A 17,508-nucleotide genomic window follows, 5' to 3' on the forward strand; every position below is an offset into this window, starting at 1 on the left:
TTCATATACCTACCCATCCATTTCCCAAAAGGGATGAGATTTTCAGAAGAAGCAAAAAAATGTTGGGTTGTTTTTTTTCAAGATTTATTTATTTAAGTAATATCTATACCCAACGTGGGGCTCAAACTCACAACCCTGAGATTGAGAGTCACATGCTCCACTGACTGAGCCAGCCAGGCGCCCCAACAAAGTATTATTAATATAAAAAGCTTATGAAAATGTGTAATGTTAACCTCAAAGTCAGTAAGTGTTGAAAACAAAAATTACTTCGAAAATGTTCATATAAAATCATGAATGACAACTCTTCAACTGGTTATTCAGAGAAACCACTTTGCTGGAAGGTAAGCTATAACTTGGTAATTTTTTTTTAAAGATTTCATTTATTTATTTGAGAGAGAGAGAATGAGAGATAGAGAGCACGAGAGGGAAGAGGGTTAGAGGGAGAAGCAGACTCCCTGCTGAGCAGGGAGCCCAATGTGGGACTTGATCCCGGGACTCCAGGATCATGACCTGAGCCGAAGGCAGTCGCTTAACCAACTGAGCCACCCAGACGCCCGGTAATTTTTTTTTTAAGATTTTATTTATGTATTTGACAGAGAGAGACACAGCCAGAGAGGGAACACAAGCAGGGGGAGTGGGAGAGGGAGAAGCAGGCTTCCTGCAGAGCAGGGAGCCGGACGCGGAGCTCGATCCCAGGACCCTGGGATCATGACCTAAGCTGAAGACAGACACTTAACCAACAGAGCCACGCAGACGCCCCTATAACTTGGTAATGTTAAACTATGCTCTTATGTTGCCATTTTTTCACAAACACTGGGAAAGATCAGGCACATTGTAATAAGTGGTAATGTACAATAATTCATAAATTATAAACTGTATGTGTAAGTACAATTCATAAGAATCACAGTATAGTTTAATGACACAGGGCAGGAATAATTTTTCCTGTCACATAGCAGCTAAAAAATATATGCATCTATGCATGGGGCACCTACACTCAAATCAACATGGTTCTAGGTATAGTAAAATATATATTTACATCATCCTGTTCATTTTAACATAAAGGAATTCATGTTTCTTTCAGGGCCAGTCCTGACATAGCACTCACTAGTTGTGTGTTCCTAAGTGAATAGCTGCTCACCTGTAAATTTATGGGAGTACATCTACCTTCGGAGTTGTTTTGAGAATGAACAAGATTATGTATTCAAAAGAGTCAGCACCTGTAATATTATATACTTAATATAACAGTAAGATTTTTTTCTACTTAAATAGATTGGTTTCTCCCTAACTTTCTTGAGTAGGTTTACTCTTCCTTCCCTTGCAACAAAATGAGATAACCCTTGCTGATTAGCCACTGAGCTGACAGGTGTGCAAACCTGCAAAGGGTGTAAATATCACCAATACTAGTTTGTCTCTAAGGTTTCTAATTTAAATTTTTTCCCCCACCATCCAAAATCTTTATTAAGAGCAGGATCTCGGGTTAGTTTTTGTAGCCCCCCCACAGGCCCTTCCACCTCTGGCCCACGCGGCCCTGGAATGTGCTTAGGGTCTGGTGTGGCCGTGCCTGCTTCACGAGACCTTGCCCAAATGCCTGTACATCTCTCGGCCCTTTAGAGGATGGGAGCGCAGGTCGGGCGGCACCACAGCCCTTGAGGGGAGTCCAGGGCCAGCTGGTCTAAGGGGAGGATCTCTTCTCCACCCTTGAGGATGCGTCTCTGGGCGTGGCCGTGCACACGCAGTGCACACAGATACAGTTTGGCACCTTGGGGACATGCAATGTCCTCTGTTACTGTCCCTACAACCACAGCTGTTTTGTCATCTCGGCCAGGAAGCTTCATCTTCCAATGTTCCAGAGAAGGGACCGAGGCGACTGGTTGGAGAGAGTCAAACCTTTTTGGCACAATTTGGTTGAAGGTGTGATTGGTTCGTCTGGCCAGAAACCTGTTCAGCCTGCCCAGCCTTCGGTAGATGCCCTAGCTCTTGGGGCCCTGAGCTCAACTTTTCGGTGCTTGTTGTGGTGGATGGCTATTTGCATGATGCCACCTCCTTTACCAACTAGCCCAGATTAAATTTAACTTTCAAAATTTTTTAAATCAGGTTGTTTATTATGAATCTCGTATTTCACTCTAAGAGCAACCCCATGAGGTGGGCAGTTAAAGGGATTATTGCTCCCATTTTTTTCTGACAGAGAACAAGTTTTGAGCAGTGGAGAGGTGCCACCGACCTCATAAAATTTAGCGCAGTGGAACCATGGCCGAACTCACGAATGCTAAAACTTAGGTTAATGTTGGTTCCACTGCAAAAGGAAGATTTGAAGACAAAGGTGTTTTTTAAGGGTCATAAATGAGTTGCGAAAGGTTTGTAAAAGAGTCTAGACTTTTTCAAAAATTGGAATTAAAAATACGGTAAACTGGGTGGTTCAGTCAGTTAAGCATCCATCTCTTGATTTCAGCTCAGGTCAGGATCCTAGGGTCGTGAGACTGAGCCCTGGGTCATGCTCCAGGCTCAGTGAGGAGTCAGCTTGTCCCTTCCCTTCCCTCTGATTGCTCTCTCTCTCTTGAATAAGTATTTTTTTAAAGATTTTATTTTTATTCATTTGACAGAGGGAGACACAGCAAGAGAGGGAACACAAGCAGGGGGAGTGGGAGAGGGAGAAGCTGGCTCCCTGGGAGCCTGCTTCTCCCTCTCCCTCTGCCTGCCGCTCCCCCTGCTTGTGTTCTCTGTCAAATAAATAAAATCTTTAAAAAAAATTAAAATAAAAAATAAAATTCTGATACAGAGGCACGTGGTTGGCTCAGTTGGTAGAGCATGTGACTTGATCTCAGGGTAATGAATTCCCAAGCCCCACATTGGAATGTGGAGCCTAAATAAATAAATAAAATAAAATTCTGATAATCGACAAACCATCCCTCAGAAAGCTTTATTGATCTATATCCTCAACAATGAGCCCATTAACCCTCACCATTAATTATTGCCCATTTTTATCATTCCCAGTAGATTGGGGGTTGGCAAACTAAGACTCGTGGGCCAAATGCAGTCAGCCTATTTGCTTTTTTAAAAAAAATTTTAGGGCACCTGGGTGGCTCAGTTGGTTAAGCTACTGCCTTCAGCTCAGGTCATGATCCTGGAGTCCTGGGACCGAGTCCCACATCGGGCTCCCTGCTCAGCGGGGAGTCTGCTTCTCCCTCTAACCTTTCTCTCTCTTTCTCTCTCTCAAATAAATAAATAAAATAAAAATAAAAAAATAAAAAATTTTTATTGTTATGTTAATCACCATACATTACATCATTAGTTTTGGATGTAGTGTTCCATGATTCATTGTTTGCGTATAACACCCAGTGCTCCATGCAGAACGTGCCCTCTTTTATTACCCATCACCAGGCTAACCCATCCTCCCACCTCGCTCCCCTCTAGAACCCTCAGTTTGTTTTTCAGAGTCCTCAGCCTATTTGCTTTTAAAGGGTTGTAAAAAACAAAACAAAACAAACAATGAAATGTGTGACAGAGGCTGTATGTGGCCTACAAAATAGAAATTTCTACTATCTAGATCTTTACAGAAAAAGTTTGCCAATCACTGGTTTAGAGGAAAAGTAGTGCCTTGCTCTTGGTGGTGTTTGCTTTTCTTGGCTTATTTGTGAATTTTAGAATATTTATAAATATTAACATTAATACTTATAAATATTTAAAATATTTTTAAAATACGGTATTCGTAGGTCATGATCCCAGGGTCCTGGGATGAGCCAGGTATCGGGCTCCCTGCTCTGTGGGAAGCCTGCGTCTCCCTCCCCCACTCCCCACCGTTTGTTGTTCCCTCTCGCTGTCTCTCTCTGTCAAAAAATAAATAAAATCTTTAAAAAAAAAAGATAATCAAATTTACTATTAGTCTGTTCCTGGTGGAAAAACAGCAATTTTTTTTACACATGATTAGCATATCCTCAAAGGTTACCTTCAGACATCACCACTGCCAAAGATAGGTATACAACTGTTTTTGCTAGAGGTCAGTAATTTTACAGGAGAGACTGAAGATTGTATTTGAGACTAGAACTAGAGATGGTACAATCCTGCTTGTTTCCTTGTTTATCTCAGGGTGCCCAACACTTTTGCCTGGTGAGGGATGTGATTTGTGCTCCCATATTCAAATTTAAGGCGAAAGCCCTTGTGCTTGCCTTCACAGGATGCCATAGACTACCCAAGAACTAGGTTACTGGGGAATTTCTGGCAGACCCCAAGTGGTTGGGAGCTACGAATCTGGCCAGAAGAACATGGGAAATGCCAAAGAGGTTCATACTTTTTCCTCTCCTCAGAAGGATAAAGAGAATCTGTATGTTTGCTGACTAGTCAGTCCTTTAATTATTGTGTCTTTGATTCCTTCGGGAAATATAGCAAGTGTTTCAGAGCACAAACTCTGGAGCTAAACCACCTGGGTGCAAATCCTAACTCCACCATTATGATCCTAACCTCTCCGTGCCTCAGGAGAACTCAATGATACCAAACGCTTAGGACCATTGTTAAGATTAAGTGAATTAGATAGAAGAGTCGACAGGGGCGCCTGGGTGGCTCAGTTGTTAAGCGTCTGCCTTTGGCTCAGGTCATGATCCCGAGGTCCTGGGACCGAATCCCGCATCGGGCGCCCTGCTCCACGGGAAGCCTGCTTCTCCCTCTCCCACTCCCCCTGCTTGTGGTTCCCTCTCTTGCTGTGTCTCTGTCAAATAAGTAAATAAAAAATCTTAAAAAAAAAAATAGAAGAGGAGCTGAGAGATCAGCAGCAACTTTTGACTATCTGTGCCTGGCACCTTGCTGGGGCTACAAAGTCGAGTAAGATATGGTGCCTTCCCTCAATGAGAGTAGAGTCACTTGTTGCTCAACTTGTTTCTTTCTGCTTTGAATAACACCTTTCGTTTCCTGCAATGGCATACATTTTGTTTTCTTTTCAGGTTTAATTTTTGATTAGAGATAAAGTAATGCTTTAATTTATACTACATATTGTGTTTCCTCCTGTTCAGAAATAAAGAGGTCCTTAATTTTGTACAGCCGTGCCTACAGCCCTCAGTTCCCATTAGCACCTACCCCCTAAGTGTTGGTCAAGTGAACTTGCCATTTATATCTGAGTTCTTCCTTCCCATTCCCATTACTACTCCTCTTCTCTGTCCAGGGTGTTTAATCCCCTTTGCTTTCTTCACTTCCGGACTTCCTCCTCTGCTTATACATACTCATGGCTAACATCCTGCATGAAGAGAGAATAACCCCTCTCAACACTCTCCTCCTTTTTCTGGCTGTTTGGTCCCTGAAGTCTGAATTAATCAAGAATTTGAAATTCACTTAACGTAAAACTATCTTGAAGAGTACAATTCAGCAACATTCAGTCCGTACATTGTACACATCTACTTACGAAAAAAATTTTTAAGTTTACTCGTTTAAGTAATCTCTGCACCCCACATGGGACTCCAACTCACGACCCCAAGATCAAGACACGCATGTTCTTCTGACTGAGGCAACCAGGTGCCCCCCTACTTCCAAAACTATCACCCCAAAAGAAAATTCCCTGTCCATTACGCAGTTATTCCCTATTCCTTCTCCCTCCAGCCCCTGGGAAACCACCAATCTGCTTTCTGCCTCTCAGAATTCACTTATTCTGGATATTAAAATAAATGGAATAATATACTCTGTGCCCTTTTGTGTCTGCCATAACCATGCTTGTTAAAATGATCTGTATGATGGGGCACCTGGGTGGCTCAGTTGGTTAAGTGTCCAACTCTTGGTTTTGGCTCAGGTCATGATCTTAGTGTCCTGAGTTCAAGCCCCACGTCAGGCTCTGAGGTCGGCACAGTCAGCTTGTCCCTCTCCCTCCCCTCTGCTCCTCCTGCTTGCATGCAGGCACTCTCCCTCTCTCTCTTTCTCTCAAATAAATAAATAAATAAAATCTTTATTTTTTTTAAGATTTTATTTATTTATTTGACAGAGAGAGACACAGCGAGAGAGGGAACACAAGCAGGGGGAGTGGGAGAGGGAGAAGCAGGCTTCCCGCCGAGCAGGGAGCCCGATGCGGGGCTCGATCCCAGGACCCTGGGACCATGACCTGAGCTGAAGGCAGACGCTTAAGGACTGAGCCACCCAGGTGCCCTTAAATAAAATCTTTTTTAAAAAAAAAAGGTTATTTCTCTGTCAAATCTATGGTTATTTCTTTGGGGCATAAACAACTAGTTATAGAGCATATCCAAGATAACCTTCTCAATAGGGAGAACTTTGACTTCTTCATATGCTGTAACCATACCTCCTCTATGGAACCTGCGGACGGAGGTCTAGAGTAACCAGGATGTGTGGGAGACAGGACCATGCTGAATAAATTAACCAAAATGCTGAGTGTACTGGATGAGTTAGTGGTGTTTTTTTTCTACTATTACTGATATAGTTTGGCTCTTCCAGTCTCCTTCTGGTAAAGGGAAGAGATCTTTGTTGGTACTTTTAGCCAATGTATGGGTAAGTAGAGGAGAGGAAAGATGTGAGGGTTGTGGGGGAGGAGAAAACCAGGCTACACACAATTTGGAGCTGCTGATATCAAGTAGCTGTTGCTCAAATCTCATCGGGAATACTGAATATAATAAAACCAAGAGGGTGTGATTTAATTATCAGTGACAGAACACTTATTGAAAAGAAAGGCAATAATCAGCACAGACTCTACAAAAACAGAGGAAGAATTTGCCAATATGGTGCCAGGACTTCCTTAGAGCAGAGGGTGATTTGATTTCAACTGTTTGGGATTATTTACAGAGAAATAGAGGAGAATGGCAATTCCATAGGTAACATATTGTTTCTAATATGCTATGCTTTCTTTAGAAATGGTCCCTTACCCACTTCAGAGCAGTTTTGTCAAGATGGGAATCATCATTCCTTACATTACATCACTGAGCAAACAAATAACATGGAATTTGGTCTTTGGAATGCACCTTCCCACAAAAAGAGAAAAGATCTCCATGTTATTTGGAGCATCTCTAATTTTCCCTGGCATTTCAATTGGCTAAAAAGCAATGAAGCAAACCCTCGGCAATTTTTCAAAACTATGTGAAGTCATATAAACACAAAATTGTAGAGCAAAGTCGTACAAACATAGAATTTTAGAGCTGGGAGAGATTTGAGTTCAACTGGGCCAATATTTTTCAAAGTTAGGTTCCAACCGGACCACCTGCTTTGGAATGAATGGCCGCTTGTCAGAAAGGCAGAGAACCTGGGCTGCATTCCAGACTTACTGAATAAACTCTTTAGGGATTAAAGACAGGAATCTGCAATTTTATACACTCACTGTCACTGAACTGTGAGAACCTCAAAACTCCTCACTCACATTTTATTACTAATCAAAAAAACATGTGCTCCATAACGTGCTGATGATCCCAGCTGATATTTTAAAAATATCTGACCTTCTAAATATATCAGGTCTATAAGATAATTTATAAAACCAGTTCTTTATGGAATATCTGCATATCTGCCATGCACTAGGCATCGTGCGGAGTCCCTTGCTTACCTTATCTTTAACAATCCCGCAGGATAGTTGTTTCATATCTGAGCTTCAGTGTTCATGGCTGAAAATTGGGATAATAGTCCCCACTTCTTACACTTAATATATGCAACATGCTTGGCACAGAAGCTTGCATAAACTATGTGCACACTAAAGATTAGCTGTTATTACTTTTTTTCACATTTTACATGTGGGGAAACTGAAACAGACACACGCAGACACTCTGCTAGGAAGTGGCAGAGACAATTCAACTCAATGTGCTTAATTTCAAAACCCAGCTTTTCCCACTACTCTGTACTATTTTTCATTATGTGCATGATCAATGAAGCTTCTTTCGTGACTTTTCCCATTGAAAATAACTTTCTTCAGCCCTGTGCCCGGCCCTAGGCTTTTGATGAATACTTGTTTGTTCTCTCAACCTCAGTGAGACCTGGGCAGCTGCACAGCGGAAGGTGGGTGAGTAATTCCTGTATATGCTTAAAGATCTGTCCCTCAACTTGTTCATACCCCAGAGAAATTCAGTAATGTGTCTGGCAGCCAACTGAGAAAAACGAAAATCAGGAAATGCAGAAGTTAAAGCACTCCAAAAACCACACTTCACCCACACGGATCCCTTTTTGGACTTTTTCAAAAACAAGAAAGTATCATATTGAACAATCTACCTGGTGCCCAAAAATAGTGGCCTGGGGAGTCATTATCTGAGCATCTTGGCTCACAGACCCAGGAATGTGTGCCCTGGAGGATTCCCAGGGGGCCTTTTGGCCTCACATGCTGGCCAGAATGAAACCTCACCTCCCGCTTCCCATGATGAAGATCAGCAGCGGTGAAGTCCAGATGTCCAAAACTTCACTCAGCCACCGGAGGCATAATTTCCAAGTCATGTTGTTTTTGTTAAAAATAAACTAACCAGGTTGTCCTGTGGTTTTTCAAGAGAAGTTGGTGAGGGGAGAGGGTAATTAGTAAGGAAAATAAGTTTTAAAAATAGCAAAATGAAACCTCAAAACATGGTCTTTTTAATTGCACCAACTCCAAATGCCCAGGAAAAAAAAAAGGTATTCCAATTATAAGAGGTGTAATTTTCCTTCTTTTAAAAGAAAGGGAAGCAGGGAATACAACCTCTGGGGGGAAAAATATTTTCTTATGCTGAACAAATCATGCCTCTTCAATAGCTTTTTATTTATAGTCGTTGCGCAAGGTATAGAACTCTCTACTTTGTTCAAAAGCTTTCCTTAAGAAACTTTTGGGTGCCTCGGTGGCCAGTCGGTTAAGTCTCTCTCTTCGGTTGGGGTCATAATCCCAGGATCCAAGGATGGAGATCCAGGGATCGAGCCCATATGGGGCTCCCTACTCAACGGGGAGTCCCGCGCTCCCTCTCCCTCTGCCCCTCCCCCCATGCTTGTGCTCGCGCACTTGTGCACGCTGGGACACTCTCCCCTCCCCCTTCTCGCAAATAAAAATTTTTAAAAAAAGCTTACACGAAATATGAATAACATCTCAATTTTATCTGTCATCATTGTTTTGTTATGAGCCATCACTCAAACCAAACTAAACTACTCATTGTTGCTAAAACAGATGAAGCACATCCACACAGTCCCTGCCTTTGCTCATGGTGCTTCTGCTACCTGGAGAGAGGATGGTTAAGTTTTTAGCAGGCATATTCCACATATTCCAAATACCATGCTTTCACATTCACACACAGTAGCCACCTGAGCTCATGGAAGTGGGTGATGTATGTCCTGTTATTGGAATTGTGCAAGAGGTTAGAAGACAACTGCTTGGGATGCTTTAGGATTCATGTTTTCTATGGAGAATTAGAGAACCATTGTTATTCATATTTCCCCCTATAAAAGAGTAAAATGGGGCGCCTGGGTGACTCAGTCAGTTAAGCATCTGCCTTTGGCTCAGGTCATGGTCTTGGGATCCTGGGATCGAGCCCCAAGGCAGGCTCCCTGCTCAGCGGGGAGTCTGCCTCTCCCTCTCCCTCCGTGTGCCTGCATGCTCTCTCTTTCCCTCTTTCAACTAAATGAATAAAATCTTAAAAAAAAAAGTAATAAATGCTGATGATCTGAGGATATAATCCCAAACAACCCACATTAGGCTGAAATTTCCCTGGAATCTATGTTTTATTCTTAACATTTACATGGTGCTATATTAGCAACCACACTTGTGAGCCTTCCAGCTTTGGGCTTACTCTACCTACAAGGGAGAATCATCTTTGAAATCTTCCATGTTTTGAGAACTCTTACTTTTTACATGAGGGTGGGAGAGGCAATTGGGGAAAAGCCATAAATGTAAGGAAAATGAATGTGCATATTATATTCTATTTTAAATGTTTGCTTTTTTTTTTAAGAGTTTATTTATTTATTTGAGAGAGAGAGAATGAGAGATAGAGAGCACGAGAGGGAAGAGGGTCAGAGGGAGAAGCAGACTCCCTGCCGAGCAGGGAGCCCGATGCGGAACTCGATCCCGGGACTCCAGGATCATGACCCGAACCGAAGGCAGTCGCCTAATGACTGAGCCACCCAGGCGCCCCTGTTTGCTTTTTTATTAAACGTAATCCAAGGTGGCCGGGATTCTTTCATACACTGTGAAGTTGTGTGTGTGTTTTTTTTAAAGATTTTATTTATTTATTTGACAGAGAGAGAGACAGCGAAGAGAGGGAACACATGAAGGGGAGGTGGGGCGAGTGGGGGAGGGAGAAGCAGGCTCCCCGCTGAGCAAGGAGCCCCGATGCAGGGCTCCATCCCAGGACCCTGGGATCATGACCTGAGCCAAAGGCAGAAGCCCAACTGCTTCTGGGGTTGAGTTCTGACTGAGTCACCCAGGCGCCCCATACACTGTGAAGTAGACATTGCCAGGATGAATCTTTCACAAAAAAATATTTTTTTCAGTATTTAGTAGTGAGAGATATTAATGCATTAATGGTAATACATTTCTCATTTAATGTAAATTGAGAATGTTTTTCTAGCTGTTTATGACTGCTGGCAACTTAGTAAGTTTTGACAATTGTTTAAATATGTAATGTTAAGCTTAAAGCTGGTAAACTAGGTCTTTGTCATTTGCTTAAAAAATGCAAGGGGTATTTGGTGCATTCTTTCCTGAGTGGGGCTTGTAAAAAAAAAAAAAAAGATAATAAAATAAAAAACCAAAATTGCTGTTTCCCCCTAATCTTTGGAAAGCTTTTGTTCTAGGATAGCATGACATATTTATCCTGCAGTTTTGATCTGATATATGGTTATGCACTCATATTTAAGTGTATCTCCAAATAAGCACATATCATTTTGAGAAGCATAGGGCTAGACATACACTAAGGTTCCTCAACTCTGAAATATGATTCTGTAATTTTTATTTTTTTTATTTTTTAAAAGATTATTTGAGAGAGTGTGGGGAGGAGCAGAGGAAGAGGGACAAGCAGGCTCCATGCTGAGTACCAAGCCCAATATGGGGCCAAATCTCATGACCCTGAGATCACCACCAGAGCAGACCAAGAGCTGGATACCCAACCAACTAAGTCACCCAGGTGCTCCGGTTCTGTAATTTTTAGATTTGTCTTCCATTGATATTTAATTCTTTTATATTGTCATTTAAGTATTTTGTCTAGCTTTAAAACTTTAAGCAAAATTATGAATTCCTTGGGCGCCTGGGTGGCTCCTTTGGTTAAGCGGCTGCCTTCAGCTCAGGTCATGATCCCAGGGTCCTGGGATCAAGCCCCGCATCGGGCTCCCTGCTCAGTCAGAAGCCTGCTTCTCCCTCTCTCTCTCTGCCTGCCTCTCTGCCTACTTGTGTTCTCGCTCTAACACTCTGTCAAATAAATAAATAAAATCTTTAAAAAAATATGAATCCCTTGAAGAACTACAATGTGCATCATAAGCTCAGCCTTATGCTTTCTCATAGTAGGCCTTCAATAAATATTAATTGAATGAATTTCAGTTTTCAAAGATTGTATTCATAACTTACAAGAGTACTTTTTAAACTGCCCTCAAAGCAGAACATCAAAACATTTTCTCTCCAGAAACTTCATTTACAAGTAATAAACATTTAAAATTTTACATCTGTTGGAGAAATGTTTTTATAGTCTATACACTGAAAAGGTTTTCAAGTAGGAGACATACAAGAATGTACTTAAGTTGTGTTCATAGATTTTACCAACATCGTATCAAATCTACTTTATTTTTTTTAAAGATTTTATTTATTTATTTGAGAGAGAGAGAATGAGAGAGAGAGAGCACGAGAGGGAAGAGGGTCAGAGGGAGAAGCAGACTCCCTGCTGAGCAGGGAGCCCGATGTGGGACTTGATCCCGGGACTCCAGGATCATGACCTGAGCCGAAGGCAGTTGCTTAACCAACTAAGCCACCCAGGGCCACCCAGGCGCCCCGTATCAAATCTACTTTAGAGATGAAGTAAATATCCACAGGTAATTCTGCCTCAGAAACCAATTTGGAGGAATTGATTCCATAGCCATCTTTTTAAAATTAGTCTCCACACTCAACGTGGGGCTCGAACTTACATCCCAGACTGGAGTCCAAGAGTCATGTGCTCCACCACCTGAACCCGCCAAGTACACCCATAGCCGCCTTCCTATATTCTCTCCCACACCCCCATTCTTGTATGGTTCCGGATGTCCTATCATTGAACTGAGAGATGAGAAAAACATTCTGGCTAAAAAGGTGACCCACAGATACTGTTGATAAAGAGCTCCAAAATGCATGTTTCAATTAGATTTAGATGAAATTCCCTGCTAGACACCTACATGTTTTATGTGGGAGAGAAATTATATCTTCCATTAAGTAATTCATTGAGTTTGCCTGACATATATAGACAAACCGACTTCTAAGTGATAACAGTAATACAGGGGGAAAATCCTTCTCTGTAGCTCTGATAAAGACTGCTGAGCTGGTATGTTCAGCCTGATTACGGTTCTGTGGGGTTGGTTTTACTAGTCTGATAGTATTGCATGGACAGTATGGAAGAACAGCTGACTTGGGTTCAGAAGTCATGTGTAGCTTTTCTACTTCTCAGCTATTAAATGGGCTTGTGAAAAGTAGAATGAGAATCTCACCCCAGCCAGAGGCTGAGCAGAAAGGAGGGCCCCTATGTGAGGAGCCGTTGGGTCTTTTAAAGTGATCACAGTTTCAGCCAGAATTATTTTTTCAAGATTTTACTTTTTTCCTAATGTCTACACCCAATGTGGTGCTCAAACTCACAATCCCGAGATCAAGAGTCGCACACTGTACCAACTGAGCCAGCTATGCACCCCTTAGCCAGAATTTGTGTGTGTGTGTGTGTGTGTGTGTGTGTGTGTGTGCGCGCGCGCGCCTATGTCTATGTCATTCAGGTGACTCCACTTCTAGTTTTGAAAACAAGGACTCAGGGGCGCCGGGGTGGCTCAGTCGGTTAAGCTGCTGCCTTCGGCTCGGGTCATGATCCTAGGGACCTGGAATCAAGTCCCGCATCTGGCTCCTTGCTCAGCGGGGAGACTGCTTCTCCCCCTGCTTGTGCTCTCTGTCTCTGTGTCAAATAAATAAAATCTTAAAAAAAAAGGAAAAAAAGGACTCATGCTGTATGCAAATCTTCATTGTGACACTATGCACAATAACCAGAAGGTGGAAACCCAAGTGTCCAGATGCATGGATAAGTAAAATGTGCCATATACATACAATGGAACATTATAAATGTATAAACCATAAAAAGGGATGATGTTCTGATGCATGCTATAACATGAATCTTGAAAACTGACAAAGCGAAATAAACCAAACACAAATGGACAAACCTTGTATGTTTTTCACTTAATGGAGTATCTAGAGTAGGCAAAGTAAGAAAGTAGATTAGAGGTTACCAGGATGTAAAAGGAGAGAATGGTGAGTTATTGCTTAATGGTTATTAAGTTTCTTTTTGGGGTGATGAAAACGTTTTGGAAACAGTGGTGATGATTGTACAACACTGTGAATACAATTAATGCCACTGAATTATACACTTAGAACTGATTAAAATTGCACAAAATGAAAACAAATCAAACCAAAACCAAACAAAGAGGCATGTGGATCAGCAATGGGCCAGTTTTCTTATTTCTGGCTGGAACAAAGGGGTATAATTTGATGAGAGAATACATAATGGGAACTAATACAGTTTGGCATAATCATGAGAAGTTTGGGGCCATTGGGAAATTTCTATTTTTTGGATTTGGAGATACTACCATCTCTAAAAATTATTATTTATCTTTTGGGAGGATGTGTGTGTGTGTGTGATTCTCTGGACAAGTAGATAAAAATATGGTAAAGGCCCAACTCTTATCTGAGGAGACAATTTAAAGGGATCAGCTTACCCGTGGCCCTGCCCCACTGTGGTCTCTGCAGAGGAATTTGTGAAGTGTCCCTCCCTCTGCCCCCACCCATCTGTTCCATGGAATTCAGCATGCCAAAGGTCACTTTCTGGTGCCCTCAGAATCTTTTTCAGAAATAAAGACTTGGAGAAATAAATGTCTAGATAGGAAATGGATCCATGGGTGAGAATAATCCAGGAGAATCCAAGGTCGAGTTTTCCCGTGGAAGTGAGAAATAGAGGCTTTTTGACCAAGAGGTGTAGGCTAGAGGGCAGGAACGGGTGTAGTCTTGAGCAGAGTCCTGTGAAGAGCCTTGTTCTTTTGAAATTCTTTCTTAAACTATAAAAAGCCAAAACTAGCCTATTAATTTATGACTTCTTTCACGTGTATTATTCCCTTGGATTTCTCCAACACTTCAGTGAAATCTGCTGTACCTTTGCATTTTGGTGTGGTTTATTGGAGGCAAGTGAGAGATAGCCTCGTAAAGCTAAGTGAGGCTTCCCCACATTAAATCCACTCCCTGCTTAGAGAGTCCTTGAGAGTGAACTAGCATCAGGCCATCCTTGGCTGGGTACCCACTGTGAAGCAAAGTAGAATTTGCAGTCTATAGAATCAGTGACCAGGAGCACAACTCAGGAGCATACAAGAGACTTTGTCCCCACCACAGTTTTCCTAACTACGTTTACTTTGTCTTTAAAGTGCTTAGTATAATGTCTAACCATAATAAGCTCTCAAAACTACTAGCTGTTCTATGCATTAACCCACTTCAGAAATTTCCCTTAATGTCCCAGGTTTGATAGAGTGAAGGGAGGAGTAGGGCAAATCGGGAAGTCTAAACTTCTGTGGTTTAACAAAGGATGTAATTAGAAAGTTTCTGGGTCAGAGCATGGAATGTAAAGATGAAGTAGTGAATACTGCCTTTCTTCCATAACCCAACCATCATAAGAGTCTCAGACTGAGAAGGGAGTTAAGACACTGTCTATTACCATCTCCCAAGCAGAAGTCCTTCCACTGATCATGGGCTGGCCAGTTTCTTGTCATGTGATGTGTACTTTTCTTTCATAGTAAACATCTGTTTCAGTGACATATTTACAGATTACTTGATTATTTCCCACTTGAATGTAAGGTCCATGAGATCCTTCTTGATTCACCCATTCTACACTCATTCAGTGTCTACTATAGGCCAACCAGGTACTAGGTACTAGGGATATCGTCATGGGGGGAAACAAAGACAAAAATCCCTCCCCTCATAGAACTAAGATTCACTGAGGAACAGAGATCACAGCACATTTTGTGATAAGGAGTAAAAAGAAGTATGATTAGGGAAAGAGGAAATGTGAGGATTGTGGGCTATAGTTGAAATTTTAGATGCATGGTAGCTAGGAAAAGCCTCAAATACAAGGACATATTTGAGTAAAGACACAAACAAGGGATCAAACTGTAATGATATAACACCTGAAACTAATACAACAGTTAGCTATACTAGAATTAAAATAAAAGCTTAAAAACCATAATGAGATACAGGGACAAAGCGCTCCAGGCAGGGGGATCAGTAAGTGGGGTAGGAGTGTATGTTCCTTGTGTAAGCAAGGGCGAGAATTAAAGATGGTAATTTAAGATTTTATTTTTTATTTATTTTTTAAAGAATTTATTTATTTGACAGAGAGAGAGAGTGAGAGGGAACACAAGCAGGGGGAGTGGGAGAGGGAGAAGCAGGCTTCCCGTGGAGCAGGGAGCCCGATGCGGGGCTCGATCCCAGGACCCTGGGATCATGACCTGAGCTGAAGGCAGACACTTAACTGAGCCACCCAGGCGCCCCAAGATTTTCTTTTTTAAAGTAATCTCTACACCCAGTGTGGGGCTCGAACTTATAACCCCTAGATCAAGAATTGCAAGCTCTACCAACTGAGTCAGCCAGGTGCCCCTGAAGGTAAAATTTAGAGGTAAAGCAGGGGTAGATGGTAGAGGGTCTTGTGAGTCATATAAGGATGCTGGCTATTACTGAGAGAATGGGGAGACAGAGAGTATTGACAGAGGAGTGGCATGATCTGAAGTGTTTCAATGGTGCGCCTCGGTGGCTCAGTCCATTGAGTGTCTGCCTTCGGCTCAGGTCATGATCCTGGGGTCTTGGGATCAAGCCCCACATCCGGCTCTCTGCTCAGCAGGAAGTCTGCTTCTCCCTCTCCCTCCCTCCTCTCTCTCTCCTCTCTCTCAAATAAATAAAATCTGTAAAAAAAGGGGGGGGTTTGAAAGGATTACCCTGACTCCTGTGTAGAGAATAGACTGCAATTTAAGGAGGGTGAAGCAGGAAGAGCAGTTGGGAGGCTAAATGCAGCAATCCAGGTTGCTCGGACCTTGAGGTGTTGAAAAGTGGTCAGTTCTGGATTTATTTGGCAAGTAGAGTTAACAGGATTTGCTAATGGACTGGACTTTAAAAGGAAGAGAGCAATCAAGGAAGACTGCCAGGTTGGCCAGAGCCGTGGGAGGGATGACATCACCACCGAGATAAGAAAGATGACAAAAGGAATGGGTGTGTTGAGAGAGAACAGGTGCTCAGTTTGAGGCATGTTTGAGATGCCCATCAGATATTTAAATGGAGATGCTGAGGCAAAAGTGGTTTGCATTTGTCCTGAGTTCAAGGAAGTAGTCCAAGCTGGAGCTAGAGATTTGGGAATCAATGTATAGATGGTATTTAAAGCCTTGAGGTAAGAAGGGAGCCGAAACCCTAGCTGCTTTACTCACCACGGTATCCCCAGTACCCAGTTGCCATCATGTAGATAGGTATTTTCTACTGAATGAAGAAATAGAATGCATACAGACTGAAGTAAGAGGGAGAAGCCAAATCTTAATAGACCAAATAGTATGAGAGCAGGAATTTAAAGCCTTTTATTCGAAAAGCCCAACCTGTGTTCCAAGTTCAATGCAGTCATTTAGATGCAGATTTTGTCTGATGAAATGAACATTTCTTTAACGGTTTGGGATGCTGCTGCCTCTGAATTCAACATATATGGCTTTCGCGGAAAAGACAGCTTTTGCAAAATTCTCTTGTGCAATCATCTAGTCTTCTAGCAATTCTTATAATGCAATCAGAAAGGGAAAAAAATCACTGGTTTAGGATGCAAAATTTCTATTCCTAAGTCCTATATAATTGACTTGAGTTTACTTGCTTGGCCACAAAGCAGGAGCTGTTAGTGCTAGTCGAGAGACAGCGTGCACTTGAGCAAGGGAATAGATACTTTAGCTAACAGAGTGCAATATGCTATTTAAGTGAACATTACTATTATTATGCTTTTAAAATTAAAGATATGGGACGCCTGGGGGGCTCAGTCGGTTAAGCGTCTGCCTTTGGCTCAGGTCACGATCCCAGCGTCCTGGGATCGAGTCCCTCTGCCTGCCGCTCCCCCTGCTTGGGCTCTCTGGCAAATAAATAAAATCTTTTTAAAAAAATTAAAGATATCATTTGTCATCAGGAATACAATTTCCAAAGTGGCTACGGCTACTCTCTCCTGATCTTTGTTGCCTGTGGAGCATAGACTGGATTTTTAGAGATGTAGCCCTAAAGGAACCTATACATTAAGCAGAGAGGCCCTCAATCATTTACCCACGTGACTCTGCCTATGACAGCCCCGCCCATCTTTTTTGGACCCAAACAGGAGGAAGGCTGTTGGGGTACCTGATGGT

Source organism: Zalophus californianus, chromosome 9 (genome assembly GCF_009762305.2).
Source record: "Zalophus californianus isolate mZalCal1 chromosome 9, mZalCal1.pri.v2, whole genome shotgun sequence".
NCBI classification, from domain to species: Eukaryota; Metazoa; Chordata; class Mammalia; order Carnivora; family Otariidae; genus Zalophus; species Zalophus californianus.